This window comes from Oncorhynchus mykiss, chromosome 1 (assembly GCF_013265735.2).
Source record: "Oncorhynchus mykiss isolate Arlee chromosome 1, USDA_OmykA_1.1, whole genome shotgun sequence".
NCBI classification, from domain to species: domain Eukaryota; kingdom Metazoa; phylum Chordata; class Actinopteri; order Salmoniformes; family Salmonidae; genus Oncorhynchus; species Oncorhynchus mykiss.
The window spans coordinates 8,551,209-8,567,636 of NC_048565.1; the positions used below are offsets into that span (position 1 = coordinate 8,551,209).

Genomic DNA, 16,428 nt, shown 5'->3' on the forward strand with positions numbered 1-16,428 from the left:
GAAAATAAATAAATATTCCCTGGAATCTAAATAAATATTCCCTGGAATCTAAATAAATATTCCCTGAAAAATAAATAAATATTCCCTGGAATCTAAATAAATATTCCCTGAAAAATAAATAAATATTCCCTGGAATCTAAATAAATATTCCCTGGAATCTAAATAAATATTCCCTGGAATCTAAATAAATATTCCCTGGAATCTAAATAAATATTCCCTGGAATCTAAATAAATATTCCCTGGAATCTAAATAAATATTCCCTGGAATCTAAATAAATATTCCCTGGAAAATAAATAAATATTCCCTGGAATCTAAATAAATATTCCCTGGAATCTAAATAAATATTCCCTGGAATCTAAATAAATATTCCCTGGAAAATAAATAAATATTCCCTGGAAAATAAATAAATATTCCCTGGAATCTAAATAAATATTCCCTGGAATCTAAATAAATATTCCCTGGAATCTAAATAAATATTCCCTGGAAAATAAATAAATATTCCCTGGAAAATAAATAAATATTCCCTGGAATCTAAATAAATATTCCCTGGAATCTAAATAAATATTCCCTGGAATCTAAATAAATATTCACTGGAAGATCAAACATCTAAAATTAGATGAATTAGACTAGAGAGAAATGATGAGCCACGTACTGAACTAAGAACAACAGAAATGACAAATAACATTTCAATAAAATAAAAAAAATGTAAATGGCTAATGTAACAGTCAATATGGGCCCTACATTTTGTTTTAATTAAGGCGGAGTGAGAGAACGACAGGAGGAGGGAGAGAGAGAACGACAGAGGGAGGGAGAGAGACAGAGAGAGAGACAGAGAGACAGACAGAGACACAGAGAGAATGACAGAGGGAGGGAGAGAGAGAGAATGACAGAAGGAGGGAGAGAGAGAATGACAGAAGGAGGGAGAGAGAGAATGACAGAAGGAGGGAGAGAGAGAATGACAGAGGGAGGGAGAGAGACAGAGAGAGAGACAGAGAGAATGACAGAGGGAGGGAGAGAGACAGACAGACAGACAGACAGACAGACAAAGACAGAGAGAGAGAATGACAGAGGGAGGGAGAGAGAGAGAGACAGAGAGACAGAGACAGAGAGACAGGCAGAGAGAGAGAGAGAGAGAGAGACAGACAGAGAGACAGACAGAGAGAGAGCACCAGAGGGAGAGCACCAGAGAGGGGGGAGGGAGGGAGGGAGCGCACCAGAGAGGGGGGAGGGAGGGAGGGAGAGAGAGAGGGGGGGAGGGACAGAGAGAGGGGGGGAGGGAGAGAGAGAGGGGGGGGAGGGAGAGAGAGAGGGGGGGAGGGAGAGAGAGAGGGGGGGAGGGAGAGAGAGAGGGGGGGAGGGAGAGAGAGAGGGGGGGAGGGAGAGAGAGGGGGGGGAGGGAGAGAGAGAGGGGGGAGGGAGAGAGAGAGGGGGGGAGGGAGAGAGAGGGGGGAGGGAGAGAGAGAGGGGGGAGGGAGAGAGGGGGGGTAGAGAGAACGAGAGAGGGGGAGGGAGAGAGAGTGGGGTAGAGATGACGAGAGAGGGGGAAGGGAGAGAGAGGAGGGGTAGAGAGAACGAGAGAGGGGGAGGGAGAGAGGGGGTAGAGAGAACGAGAGAGGGGGAAGGAGAGAGAGGAGTGTAGAGAGAACGAGAGAGGGGGGGGGAGAGAGAGGAGGGGTAGAGAGAACGAGAGAGGGGGAGGGAGAGAGGGGGTAGAGAGAACGAGAGAGGGGGAAGGAGAAAGAGGAGTGTAGAGAGAACGAGAGAGGGGGGGGAGAGAGGGGTAGAGAGAACGAGAGAGGGGCGAGGGAGAGAGGGGGTAGAGAGAACGAGAGAGGGGGAGGGAGAGAGAGGAGGATAGAGAGAACGAGAGAGGGGGAGGGAGAGAGAGGAGGGGTAGAGAGAACGAGAGAGGGGGAGGGAGAGAGAGGGGGTAGAGAGAACGAGAGAGGGGGAGGGAGAGAGGGGGTAGAGAGAACGAGAGAGGGGGGAGGGAGAACGGGAGGGGGAGGGAGAGAGAGGAGGATAGAGAGAACGAGAGAGGGGGAGGGAGAGAGAGGAGGGGTAGAGAGAACGAGAGAGGGGGGAGGGAGAACGAGAGAGGGGGGTAGAGAGAACAAGCGAGGGGGAGGGAGAGAAAAAGAGTGAAAGTGAGTTTGGCTGGTAAACTTGGTTTGAGATGGGTAGCCATATTGGCAGTCCTTGGGTTAATAATAATGCTATTTTCAAGGGAATATCGGTGCCAACATTGGCCAAAATGGTAACATCTATAGCCACAGTGAGTCAGACTCCACAAGGTGTGATCCACAGAACACTGTGCTGATGGCACCCAGCAGGTCCTGCAGCTCTGGAGTCTCGGATCCGCCTCGGGCATGACTCAGCCTGTCAGAACACAGCCAGAGAGGCAGGCCTAATTTCAGGGCCTGATGCTGTCCAATTACACTGAGGTACTGTTCAAGTGTTTCCATTCAGGGAGAGGTGTTTCTTCAGTGAGTGAAACGTTCATTACATTGCAGACAGAAATGTAATGAAAAGAGCCGAATGACACAATTCTCTTCTACAAGACAGATAATCATATCTGTCTCTGTACATTCTATTTCTATCTGAATATTCTGTAATGTTGTGCCCATCTTGAACAAACTGCTGCTCTCCAGTGTTTTGTCCCACTGGCTTCACAGTAACCAGCAGTAGCCAGCCGGCTTCACAGTAACCAGCAGTAGCCAGCCGGCTTCACGGTAACCTCACGCCAGCCGGCTTCACAGTAACCAGCAGTAGCCAGCCGGCTTCACGGTAACCTCACGCCAGCCGGCTTCACGGTAACCTCACGCAAGCCGGCTTCACGGTAACCTCACGCCAGCCGGCTTCACGGTAACCTCACGCCAGCCGGCTTCACGGTAACCTCACGCCAGCCGGCTTCACGGTAACCTCACGCCAGCCGGCTTCACGGTAACCTCACGCCAGCCGGCTTCACGGTAACCTCACGCCAGCCGGCTTCACGGTAACCTCACGCCAGCCGGCTTCACGGTAACCTCACGCCAGCCGGCTTCACGGTAACCTCACGCCAGCCGGCTTCACATTTAACCAGATTTATTGATTTGATAATGTCTAATCACATTTCCTTGCACTATTAAAAGGCTGCAAAATGTAACATAGAAATGTGTTATAGATCTGTAGTTCTCATTGAAAAAGACAGATCTGTTCTATGTGCGCTATTTCTATGCTCCCCGCTCTTACGTTTAGTCGAGTCTTTTACTTTCGGCTTTTGTATGTAAATGATCTTGCTCAGCGGTTTAGATGGTACAATGACTCAACACTATATACTTTCTCAGCGGTTTAGCTGGTACAATGACTCAACACTATATACTTTCTCAGCGGTTTAGCTGGTACAATGACTCAACACTATATACTTTCTCAGCGGTTTAGCTGGTACAATGACTCAGCACTATATACTTTCTCAGCGGTTTAGCTGGTACAATGACTCAACACTATATACTTTCTCAGCGGTTTAGCTGGTACAATGACTCAACACTATATACTTTCTCAGCGGTTTAGATGGTACAATGACTCAACACTATATACTTTCTCAGCGGTTTAGATGGTACAATGACTCAGCACTATATACTTTCTCCGCGGTTTAGCTGGTACAATGACTCAACACTATATACTTTCTCAGCGGTTTAGATGGTACAATGACTCAGCACTATATACTTTCTCCGCGGTTTAGCTGGTACAATGACTCAACACTATATACTTTCTCAGCGGTTTAGCTGGTACAATGACTCAACACTATATACTTTCTCAGCGGTTTAGATGGTACAATGACTCAGCACTATATACTTTCTCCGCGGTTTAGCTGGTACAATGACTCAACACTATATACTTTCTCAGCGGTTTAGCTGGTACAATGACTCAGCACTATATACTTTCTCAGCGGTTTAGATGGTACAATGACTCAGCACTATATACTTTCTCAGCGGTTTAGCTGGTACAATGACTCAACACTATATACTTTCTCAGCGGTTTAGATGGTACAATGACTCAACACTATATACTTTCTCAGCGGTTTAGCTGGTACAATGACTCAACACTATATACTTTCTCAGCGGTTTAGCTGGTACAATGACTCAACACTATATACTTTCTCAGCGGTTTAGATGGTACAATGACTCAACACTATATACTTTCTCAGCGGTTTAGCTGGTACAATGACTCAACACTATATACTTTCTCAGCGGTTTAGCTGGTACAATGACTCAACACTATATACTTTCTCAGCGGTTTAGCTGGTACAATGACTCAACACTATATACTTGCTTGTTTTGTCACAAACTGAAATTAGATGAACCATTAGAATTTTAGCAACCAGGAAAACGGCAGAGAGATGATTTCTGCATAGCGCTTCTTAAATACAGTGTAACTACACATCCTATCAGGTGTGAGTGCAGATGGTTGCCCGGGGTGACAGGCTGAGAGAGAGAGGGTTGTGTCCCAAATTGTTATTTATTTATCTAGGCAAGTCAGTTAAGAACAAAATTCTTATTTACAATGACGGCCTACACCAGCCAAACCTGGACGATGCTGGGACAATTGTGCGCCGCGCTTTGGGACTCCCAATCACGGCCGGTTGTGATACAGCCTGGAACGGAACCGGGGTCTGTAGTGACGCCCTTAGACCGCTGTGATACAGCCTGGAATGGAACCAGGGTCTGTAGTACTGAGATGCAGGGTCTTAGACCGCTGTGATACAGCCTGGAATGGAACCAGGGTTTGTAGTACTGAGATGCAGTGTCTTAGACCGCTGTGATACAGCCTGGAATGGAACCAGGGTCTGTAGTACTGAAATGCAGTGTCTTAGACTGCTGTGATACAGCCTGGAATGGAACCAGGGTCTGTAGTACTGAGATGCAGAGTCTTAGACCGCTGTGATATAGCCTGGAATGGAACCAGGGTTTGTAGTACTGAAATGCAGTGTCTTAGACCGCTGTGATACAGCCTGGAATGGAACCAGGGTCTGTAGTACTGAAATGCAGTGTCTTAGACTGCTGTGATACAGCCTGGAATGGAACCAGGGTCTGTAGTACTGAGATGCAGAGTCTTAGACCGCTGTGATATAGCCTGGAATGGAACCAGGGTCTGTAGTACTGAGATGCAGAGTCTTAGACCGCTGTGATATAGCCTGGAATGGAACCAGGGTTTGTAGTACTGAAATGCAGTGTCTTAGACCGCTGTGATACAGCCTGGAATGGAACCAGGGTCTGTAGTACTGAGATGCAATGTCTTAGACCGCTGTGATACAGCCTGGAATGGAACCAGTGTCTGTAGTACTGAAATCCAGGGTCTTAGACCGCTGCGCCACTTGGGAGATAAAATGGCACCCACCCTATTCCCCATATACACAGAGGCCTATAAGGCCAGAAGTAGTACACCATGTCGGCATTAGGGTGCGATCTGGGACGCAGCTGAGCTGTAAATTGCTGTGGGATTGGGCTACAGCCAGCTACAGCCAGCGGTGAACGTTTTAGTGGAGGAGCTGGAGTTCAGTCTCAGGAGACATGCCAGTGCCTAGAACTTCAAAACAGACCCAGACTTCCTGCATTGCCAGTACTTTTCTCTGTGTGTGTACCTTACACTGCTAAGACTGTGTGTGTGTGTGTGTGTGTGTGTTTGTACCTTACACTGCTAAGACTGTGTGTGTCTGTGTGTGTGTGTGTGTGTGTGTGTGTGTGTGTGTGTGTGTGTGTTTGTACCTTACACTGCTAAGACTGTGTGTGTGTGTGTGTGTGTGTACCTTACACTGCTAAGACTGTGTGTGTGTGTGTGTACCTTACACTGCTAAGACTGTGTGTGTGTGTGTGTACCTTACACTGCTAAGACTGTGTGTGTGTGTGTGTGTGTGTGTGTGTGTGTGTGTGTATTCTGAATGGCAGCGACACAGCTCTTACAAGCTGCCACATTGAGGTCAATCTCTCCAAATAAAAACGGATGATCAATGAAAGAGTGAAACGTATAAAAACATACCATCAACTTCCCCAGAGGATGGACAGCAACTCATATGTACAGGTAAGTGTCCAAATGAAAAGGTAACACCAACATAGTGTCTTTATAGGGGCGTTGGGTCACCACCAGCCAACCAGAACAGCTTCAATGCACCTTGGCATAGATTCTACAAGTGTCTGGAACTCTATTGAAGAACTCATAGAGTGTCTGGAACTCTATTGAAGAACTCATAGAGTGTCTGGAACTCTATTGGAGGGATGCGACATCATACTTCCAGAATAAATTCCATCATTTGGTGTTTTTGTTGATGTTGGTGGAAAACACTGTCTCAGGTGCCTCTCCAGAATATCCCATTAGTGTTCAATTGGGTTGAGATCCGGTGATCTGGTACACGTTTTAAAACCTCCTTCGGATCTCTGAGACTCCTCCTTCAAAGTCAAAGATCTTTTATTCTAGCCAAAATAAATGGGCAACTGGGCATTTTTATACATGTAAGTATGATGGGATTTTTAATTGCTTAATTAACTCAGGAACCATACAGGTGTGGAAGCAACTTCCTTTCAATATGCTTTGTATCCCTCCTTTACTCAAGTGTTTCATTTGATGTTGTCAGTCACTCCAAAAGCTTGTTCCATTCTTGATTTGATACAAAGAGGTAGTGAAGAACTGGCCATGGAAGCTGATACATGGTCTACTTTATGTTGAATCCTGCTTCAGAAAGGAACACAGACTGGAAATCTCCATGGATACAAAGCCTGCTATGACATCACCGTGCAACTGCCTCACATTTTCACCTGGCTCAGAACAAGCTACAATAGCTCCCCCTGTTGGCAATGGACCCACAAAAAAGACTCACAAGGAAATGCCTAAACACACCTCTGTACAGAGCAGTGTACTTGAGGGAAAATACAATAAAACAACTGACATTTTTTTTAAACGTTACTTTTTAAAAGTTTAACAACCGATTGTTCGTTTCAGGTTTTGAATTCACAGACAATACAGTCATCTTCCTCCTCCTGCACCGCGGGATTGCCTAGTGGTCGTGAAACCTAAAATCAGACTGATTCAAATACTATTTGAAAAATACTTGGGAGTGTTTTCTTTGGCCTGACAGATTATGAATATTACAATGTTGAAACTATTTGATCATGTGGTTTAAATGGAACAAACTCAATCAAGCCCAGATTAAGACAGTATTTGAACCCAGGTCTATACCTAATCCCAGTCCGTAAATGTCACTAACGCATATCCCGTTTATGGATAAGAGGAAGAACAGAGGAATTATTAAATATAGTCTCGTTTGTGCAGTTTTAAGCAGATTAAAATGAATGAATCTAAAAATCAGATTAGTAGAGAAGGTTTCATAGATACACTGCACACAAAGAGGAGCCGCTCAACAAATTCAACTGTGTATTGAAAAATGGCTAAACCCCTCAATCTCATATGTTATAATGAAACTACTAAGCACATACACACTAAGCTGATGACATGACAAGGATTTAACATGGAAGGGTATTTGTAGACGGCACAAAAAAAAATGGGAACTAAACCAGCCGAGCCAAACATTTTATCTAGGAAATCAACTAATATCGGCACCCAGAAATATATCAACTTCTCCATTTTAATGTTGATCTGTCACATGAAATAAGGAATCAAGTGGAAAATTTTTACAGCCCAAAACTGGGTTGTAAAATTTGATACAGAACAATAAAGTGCTATTTTCTGAATTGGGTCTACGTCCCAAATGGCACCCTATTCCCTATATAGTGCACTACTTTTGACCAGGGCCTATGGCACCCTATTCCCTATATATAGTGCCCTACTTTTGACCAGGGCCTACTTATTTTCCACCATAATTTGCAAATAAATTCATAAAAAATCCTACAATGTGATTTTCAGGATTTTTTTCTTCTCATTTTGTCTGTCATAGTTGAAGTGTACCTATGATGAAAATTACAGGCTTCTCTCATCTTTTTAAGTGGGAGAACTTGCACAATTGGTGGCTGACTAAATACTTTTTTGCCCCACTGTATATATGTATGTATGTATATACACACATACATACACACACAAAAATGTTTCTTGTTTGAATTTTCCTTCCACTTTGACAGAGTATTTTGTGTAGATTGTTGACAAAAAAAATCAATTTTAAACCCACTTTGTAGCACAACAAAATGTGGAAAAAGTTAAGGGATGTGAATCCTTTCTGAAGGCCCTGTAGCTGTGTGGACTGGAAATGGGTCAGCATGATCTTTGCCCTGGAAAGATGTGTACATAGCCGCATCCCAACTCCAAAGCCACAGGCCGAATCCAGCTACTGCCCTCCAGCTTCCCAGGCCACTCCCCCTCCTGCATCCCGAGCCAGACATGTGACAGGATATGACACCATATGACACCGTGCTTCCTGTCCCTGCTAAAAGCCAGTCACTGTTCCGAGAAGTTCCCCCCCAGGGCAATTATCTGCTGCTTCATCACTAATTGAACAAAGCCCTACCCCAAATAAACTGGGTAGAGACTCTTGAGAGTATGTTTATTATCCTTCCTTAACTAATCACAGATCTGACATGACTTGATAGGAGTAAATCAGCAGTTCCATCACATAGCCTACAGCATTCTAGTCATGTTAGATTAGCGATTAGACTACCCCAAAGTAAGGGAGGAATAACATATTTCAAAGTAAACAAGGCCTAATCTAACACCAGTTTTTGCAACCTTTGCTTGGCAGCATAAACCATCCCAGGTCACGCTGGTATCGATGTTCAGTCTATATTTTGTAAGGAGAGTGGAAGTGAGAGTCCTGTGCTTCGCATGAGGAACACACCATTGCCTACCCGTTGACCAAATTAAAAGAGGAAGGGGTGTATTCAGGGGAATTCCTACCGATGTAGATAGACAACAAGTGCTTTTTCAACATGATACATTTCAATTAGAAAGTTCTGGTACATCCTCTTGAACAGACACAAGATTTAGCGGGAAAACCTCTGTTCATGACACACGGCGTTCTATAAGAGAACACCAGGACTCGGCTACATTTTCCCGTCAGTACTATTATTGCCTTTAGTACCATTTCACCCTTGAGGGAATGGCTGGCGCACATGCGCTTCGCACACTTTCCTTGTGTGTAAGAGATTAATGTTCCCAGTTGTCCCATTTGGGACACACGGCTAGTCGTACACTGTGCCATTTCGTGGCATGGGAGGGGTGTGGTTCCATTGAAAGAAAGCCCAGACTGAGGCACACTGGGAAATCATGGGAGACAAGCAAGCTGGTAAGTGTCTTGTGATTCTGGGACAAACTGCAGGCTCCATTGTAGGATGGAAGGTTTGTTCCATCAGGACTGCAATCCCCTGGGACATGGACGCTGCTGCAGTTCATTCCTAAACATTCTTCTCTCAGTTCTTCCATAGTTCACTGGCCTTCACAGGGACTGGAGAGGTGAAAGCAATAAGATAATAGTAGTGGTGTTCCATAAAGCTACAATCAGCAGGTTGAAGCAATAACAAAGCTACCTCACCGCCCCTATTTTAGTAAAAAAAAAAGCTGAGGGGTGGTGCTGGAGAAATGTAACCACTCAAATGCATAACCAAGCTATGGGATGTAAGGACTGGCCATCCATTATATCAAAATGATAGTTTTAACCATGTTTTGAAGCTGTACGAAGTGTTTGTAGACAAAGTAAATGTAAACACACGTTGGAGTAAAACAAGCTGAACTTTAGGTTCTGATGGGAGACACCAGTTGAACTAAAGCTCATGAGGCATTTATAAGTTACATTCATCAAGAATCACTGGGTACATATCATTACTTTTAAAAAAAAGTCCAAATGGATCTATAAACTACAGATTGTCCCTTTAAGCACCAAACAGAAGAAATGGGTTCTGGGTCAGTGCACCCGACTGCACAGATAATCACTGGACAATAGACTGAAACATGGTCGACACGCCACATTTACCAAACAGTTTGTTAACACAGCAGGACAAGTTACTGTCCAAACACTGACAGCATGGCACCGGTACAACTGCAACCGTCACAGGCCAACCTGCTGAAGCCAAATGGCAGCCGAACTAACATGTACGAGACCATATTGTTTTTACAAGAGTTGGAACAAGATGTCAAAAGTGAGACGATGAGCCCTAGGGTGTGGGCTGCCACGCCTGCCTTGCTCAAAGCGCCGCAGTGCATCTACACAGACGCTGGCAGAGAGTTCAAACGAGTGGGTAAAGTGGCTTCGCTCCAGTTGGGGGGGGGGGTAGAACTAGAGCTGGGAATTGCCAGGGACCTCACAAAACGATATCACAATACTTCTGTCTGCTGCAGAAGGACAAGAGCGTTTTAAAATCAGTCATGGAAATAAAAAAAGTTCTCACTATTTAAAAGAAGATGAAGAACAATCTATATAGTATGAAAAATACTGGAGTTTTGGCGCATATAACTAATCGATTTTCCAGAACACATTTTATTTGTCATATGCTTCGTAAACAACAGGTGAAGACTAAGAGTGAAATACTTATGGGCCCTTCCCAACAACGCAGGGGGAATTTTTTTATTTTATTTTTTAAATCAACAACTGAGCTTGTCTAACCCGTTCACAGGATTGGTTAACTCAAGGTTTCAAGGGTCTCCACCGAGCTAGGTATATCTACTTTTAGTTTTAATGCACCGTATTGCTGGAACAAAATCTATGATGTTCTGGTGCCGTTGGAAGCAATTGAAAGTATTGCTTGGTGACTTATTTGTGGACAAATGAAACTGTTTTTCTGGGCGATTTACTTTATTTGTGCTTGACAGTCGTGCCGTCTTCACGACTGTGCTGGTGTGTGTGGACCATGATAGGACCTCAGTGATGTGGACACCCCGCTCCACTACAGCCCTGTCGATGTGGATAGGGGGCGTACTCACCCCTCCGTTTCCTGTAGTCCACGATCAGCTCTTTTGTCTTGATGATGTTGAGGGAGAAGTTGTCTTGGCACCACACTGCCAGGTCACTGACCCCTTCCCTCTAGGCCAGAGATGGGCAACTTTGTGGGGTGGGGCCCACAAAAAAATCTGAAATCCTGAGGGGCTGCAGTTACTCACGGGTCTGCATTCCCCCCCCTCCCCCCCATCGTTGTGTTGTCAGCAAACTTAATGATGGTGTTGGAGTGGCCACGCAGTCATGATTGAATAGGGAGTACAGGAGGGGAATAAGCATGAACCCGAGGGTCCCCTGCGATGAGGGTAAGCGTGGCAGATGTTGTAGTTGCGGCCCGTCAGGAATTGCAGGATCCAGTTGCAGAGGGAGGTGTTGAGTCCCAGGGTTGAGCTTAGTGATGAGTTGGAGGGGACTATGGTGTTGAATGCTGAACTATCATCAATGAACCGCATTCTCACGTAGGTGTTCCTCTTGTCCAAGTGGGAGAGGGCAGTGTGGGGTGCAATAGAGATTGCATCATCTGTAGATCTGTTGGGGCGGTATGCTAATTGGAGTGGGTACAGGGTGTCTGGGATGATGGTGTCGATGTGAGCCATGACCAGCCTTTCAAAGCACTTCATGGCTACAGATGTGAGTGCTACAGGGCAATAGTCATTTAGACAGGTTACCTTGGCGTTCTTGGGCGCAGGGAATATGGTGCTTGATACATGTAGGTATTACAGACGGTCAGGGAGAGATTGAACTTGCCAGCTGATCCTAGTTACCCGAGTAAGAGTCCTGGTAATCTGTCTGGCCACGTGGTCTTGTGAATATTAACCCGTTTAAAATGTCTTTCTAACATCCGCTACAGAGAGCGAGATCACACAGTCGTCGGGAACAGCTGTTGCGCTCATGCATGGTTCAGTGTTGCTTGCCTCAAAGCGAGCATAGAAGGAATTTAGCTCGTATGGTAGGCTCGCGGCTGGGTTTCCCTTTGTAATCCGGCATAGTTTGCAACCCCTGCCACATCCGATGAGCATCAGAGCCGGCATAGTATGATTGGATCTTAGTCCTGTATTGATGTTTTGACTGTTTGATGGCTCGTCGGAGGTCGTAGTGGGATTTCTTACAACCGTCCGGATTAGCGTCCCACTCCTTGAAAGCAGCAGCTCTAGCCATTAGCTCAGTGCAGATGTTGCCTGTAATAAATGGCTTCCGGTTAGGATATAAACGTATGGTCACTGGGGGGACAATGTCATCAATGCACTTATTAATAAAGCCAGTGACCGATGTGGTAAACTCCTTAATGTTATCGGATGAGTCACAGAACATATTCCAGTCTGTACTAGCGAAAGTGTCCTGTATCTTAGCATCCGCTTCGTCGAACCACTTCTGTATTGAGCGTATCACTGGTACTTCCTGTTTTTGCTTGTAACCAGTTCACTGGTTCCTCCAAGTTTTTGCTTGTAAGCAGAAATCAGGAGTATAGAGTTATGGTCATATTTGCCAAATGGAGGGCGAGGGAGAGCTTCGTATGCTTCGTCCGAGTGTATGTGATTGAGTTGAGTTTTTTCGCCTCTAGTTGCACAAGTGACATGCTGGTTAAAATGAGGTAAGACGGATTTCAGTTTCCCAGCATTGAAATCACCGGCCAATAGGAGCGACACCTCTGGATGTAAATCTTATTTTTTTTGCCAATGGCCTTATACTGCTCGTTGAGTGCAGGCTTAGTGCCAGCATTGGTTTGTGGTGGTAAATAGACAGCTACAAAAAAATATAGATAAAAACTATTGGTAAATTGGACGGCTTATCAGCATATCATGAGGTATTCTCCATCACTAGGGAGGAGAAGTACAGAGGTGGAGTGAGAGACAGTAAATAGGAAAGAGAGAGAAAGAGGAAATGGATTGCTTGGAGAGAGAGCAACAGAAAAAAACAGTGAAAAGGAGAACGAGAGAGTAGGCCTTTGAATTACTCAGCTTTCATTACCCCGATGCCTTATGTAAGTAAGCCTGGCAGGCTGCGCATACAGACCTGACCCCTGCTCTTCGCCAGCCCACCCCCTGTCCCAGCCCACCCCCAGTCCCAGCCCACCCCCCCCCCCCACTCACCGTCCCAGCCCACCCCCTGTCCCAGCCCACCCCCAGTCCCAGCCCACCCCCCCCCCCCCCCACTCACCGTCCCAGCCCACCCCCTGTCCCAGCCCACCCCCAGTCCCAGCCCACCCCCCCCCCCCCCACTCACCGTCCCAGCCCACCCCCTGTCCCAGCCCACCCCCAGTCCCAGCCCACCCCCCCCCCCCCCACTCACCGTCCCAGCCCACCCCCTGCCCCAGCCCACCCCCAGTCCTAGCCCACCCCCAGTCCTAGCCCACCCCCCACTCACCATCCTAGCCCAACCCCTGTCCTAGCCCACCCCCCCACTCACCGTCCCAGCCCACCCCCAGTCCCAGCCCCAGCCCACCCCCTGTCCTAGCCCCCCCCCCCCCCCCCCCCCCACTCACCGTCCTAGCCCACCCCGTCCTGGCCCATCAGACAGCCACCAGGACTTCAGTATGTCCAACCAGGAACGAAGCCCCGAGCTCCAGCCAACCTTGCAGCCCCCAGCACGCTAGTACATCCAGCAGCTGCCAGAGTTGGATCTAGCCACCCAAACCGATTGCACGACAGGCATCCATTCACATGCCCAGGTCGGCGCCGGAACAAACCCGACCACCGTGGCCAGAGCCACACCCAGTCCTATCCAACCTGCTCCAGTCAGCCAAACTAACGCCAGTGGTGCTGCCATGGCCCAAGCCTGCCCCGCGACAGCTACAGAGGCCCAAATTGTTCCAGCACCTGGCCCAGCTCCCCTCCGCAACCTGCAGGACCAGATCCACAACCGCCAGTGCCCGAGCCAACCCCTCAATAGACACTCGAGCAGACACACCAGCTGGTGTCTCTCCTGGACCAGACATCACCGGATTCAACACCGGTGCTAATCTCTACACTACCCTCTGCCCTCCTCGCAGACCTGCTTGGCCTGGATCTGACACCCAAGCGGACTCTACAGCCAGAGTCCCAGTCGGCGTCCGATCTAGCACCTTAGACTTCACCATCTCTCCTGGACCTGCCAGCATCAAAACCAGATCGCAGTTCTGATCGCGATGTCCACTGCCGTTCCGGGGAACCAGTTCAGCACCAACCTGGATCTATCATCCACTCCACTTACTGACGCCTCAGCACCTGACCCAGCTCCACTCCTGAGTCTGTCATCCAGACCTGGAGACCTCCAGCAGCATGGACACGGACTGTCCCCACTCCTGCTGGACGACCCTGCCTCATGGACATCATGATCGCCTTGTCCCTCCATCCATTCCACCGAAGGGTGACCTTGTCCCTCACCCACCACACTGACAGGATGCTCTCAATGGTGCATCCTGAGCCTGAAGAAGCTTTTCACCTTCTACACTGCAGCCCCGTCAATGTGGATGGTCCACGATCAGCTCCTTCGTTTTGTTGACATTGAGGGGATGGATATTTTCCTGGCACCACTCTGCCAGGGCCCTCACCTCCTCCCTGTAGGCTCTCTCATCATTGTTGCTAATCAGGCCTACAGTACCATGTGGGGCCCCTGTGTTAAAGATCAGCATAGTGGAGGGGGGCGGACTGTCAGCCCAGGACCCAGTTGCACAGGGTGGGGTTCAGACCCAGGGCCCCGAGCTTAATGATGAGCTTGGAGGGTACTATGTTGTTGAATGCTGAGCTGAAGTCAATGAACAGCATTCTTACATCGGTAATCGTCTTGTCCAGATGGGATAGGGCAGTGTGCTGTGCAATGGTGTTTGCATCATCGGAGTTCAGTTACCTTTGCTTTCTTGGGTACAGGAACAATGGTGTCCATCTTGAAGCATGTGGGGACCGCAGACTGGAATAGGGAGAGATTGAATATGTCCGTAAACACTCCAGCCAGCTGGTCTGCACATGCTCTGAGGACGCGGCTAGGGCCGGCAGACTTGCGAGGGTTAACACTTTTAAATGTCTTACTCACGTCGGCCACGGTGAACGTGAGCTCACAGTTCTCGGGAGATGCCCATATCCGTGGCACTGAGTTATCCTCAAAGCGGGTGAAGAAGGTGTTTAGCTTGTCCGGGAGCAGGACGTTGGTGTCTGTGACATGGCTGGTTTTCCCTTTATAATCTGATTGTCTGTAGACCCTGCCACATACGTCTCCTGTCTGAGCTGTTGAACTGCGACTCCACTTTGTTTGCCTGACGGAGATCATAACTACACTTTGTATTCCACCATATTCCCAGTCACCTTGCCGTGGTTATAAATGCGGTTGTTTGCTCTTTCGGTTTCGCTAAACGCGTGTTCGTGATTTTATGGTCATTCAATTACACCAAAAACCTCCAGTAGTCTACTTCCCGTTTGTCGTGATCGTCGGCGCGCCGGGACAGTTGAACCTATATCTAAACCGGCACCTCTATCGGAGTTCAACACCAATTAATGATGAGACTGAAATGAACGATTCATCACGGACGTTTCAACAAGAGACTGAAATGAACGATTCATCATGGACGTTTCAACAAGAGACTGAAATGAACGATTCATCATGGACGTTTAAACAAGAGACTGAAATGAACGTTTCAACAAGAGACTGAAATGAACGATTCGTCATGGACGTTTCAACAAGAGACTGAAATGAACGATTCATCATGGACGTTTCAACAAGAGACTGAAATGAACGATTCAACAAGAGACTGAAATGAACGATTCATCACGGACGATTCAACAAGAGACTGAAATGAACGATTCAACAAGAGACTGAAATGAACGATTCATCATGGACGTTTCAACAAGAGACTGAAATGAACGATTCAACAAGAGACTGAAATGAACGATTCATCACGGACGTTTCAACAAGAGACTGAAATGAACGATTCATCATGGACGTTTCAACAAGAGACTGAAATGAATGATTCAACAAGAGACTGAAATGAACGATTCAACAAGAGACTGAAATGAACGATTCAACAAGAGACTGAAATGAACGATTCAACAAGAGACTGAAATGAACGATTCATCACGGACGTTTCAAACAGAGAGGTTAGTGAGAGAGCAAGGCAAGCATAGCGATGAAAAACAAGCTCTTCACTGGGGGGGGGGACAATGGCCTGGCTTAGAAGTGCAGACATGAGTCAGCCCTGTTGCCAGCTGTGTGTGGGTCAACAATGAGTGGGCACCTCACAACCCATGACCTCATTCTCATTAGAAAGCCAAGGTGATCTTGTTGCTACACATTCACAACACAGTGCACTTTACTGTAGTTCCAGTTTGGCCACTGGACCACAACTGGGCTCACTACTAATCTGCATCCCAAAATGCACCATATTCAGTGCCAACACTTTGACCATAGAGAGAGAGAGAGAGAGAGAGAGAGAAACTGTATATACTGTATATCATTGGTTATACTTTAACTAGTGTCAATAGCAGTAAAAAAACAAAATGACAGGGTATATGTAACAGTCGACTTATCGAGTTCTTGTAATGAACTGCAGGGA

General features: G+C 46.8%; 1 protein-coding gene across 2 annotated transcripts in view; it reads right to left on the bottom strand.

The window, feature by feature from the left end:
• Window positions 1-16,428, bottom strand: part of LOC110508833 (E3 ubiquitin-protein ligase RNF13) — an 84,666-nt gene that overhangs the window by 55,284 nt on the left and 12,954 nt on the right. The window lies entirely within an intron of this gene.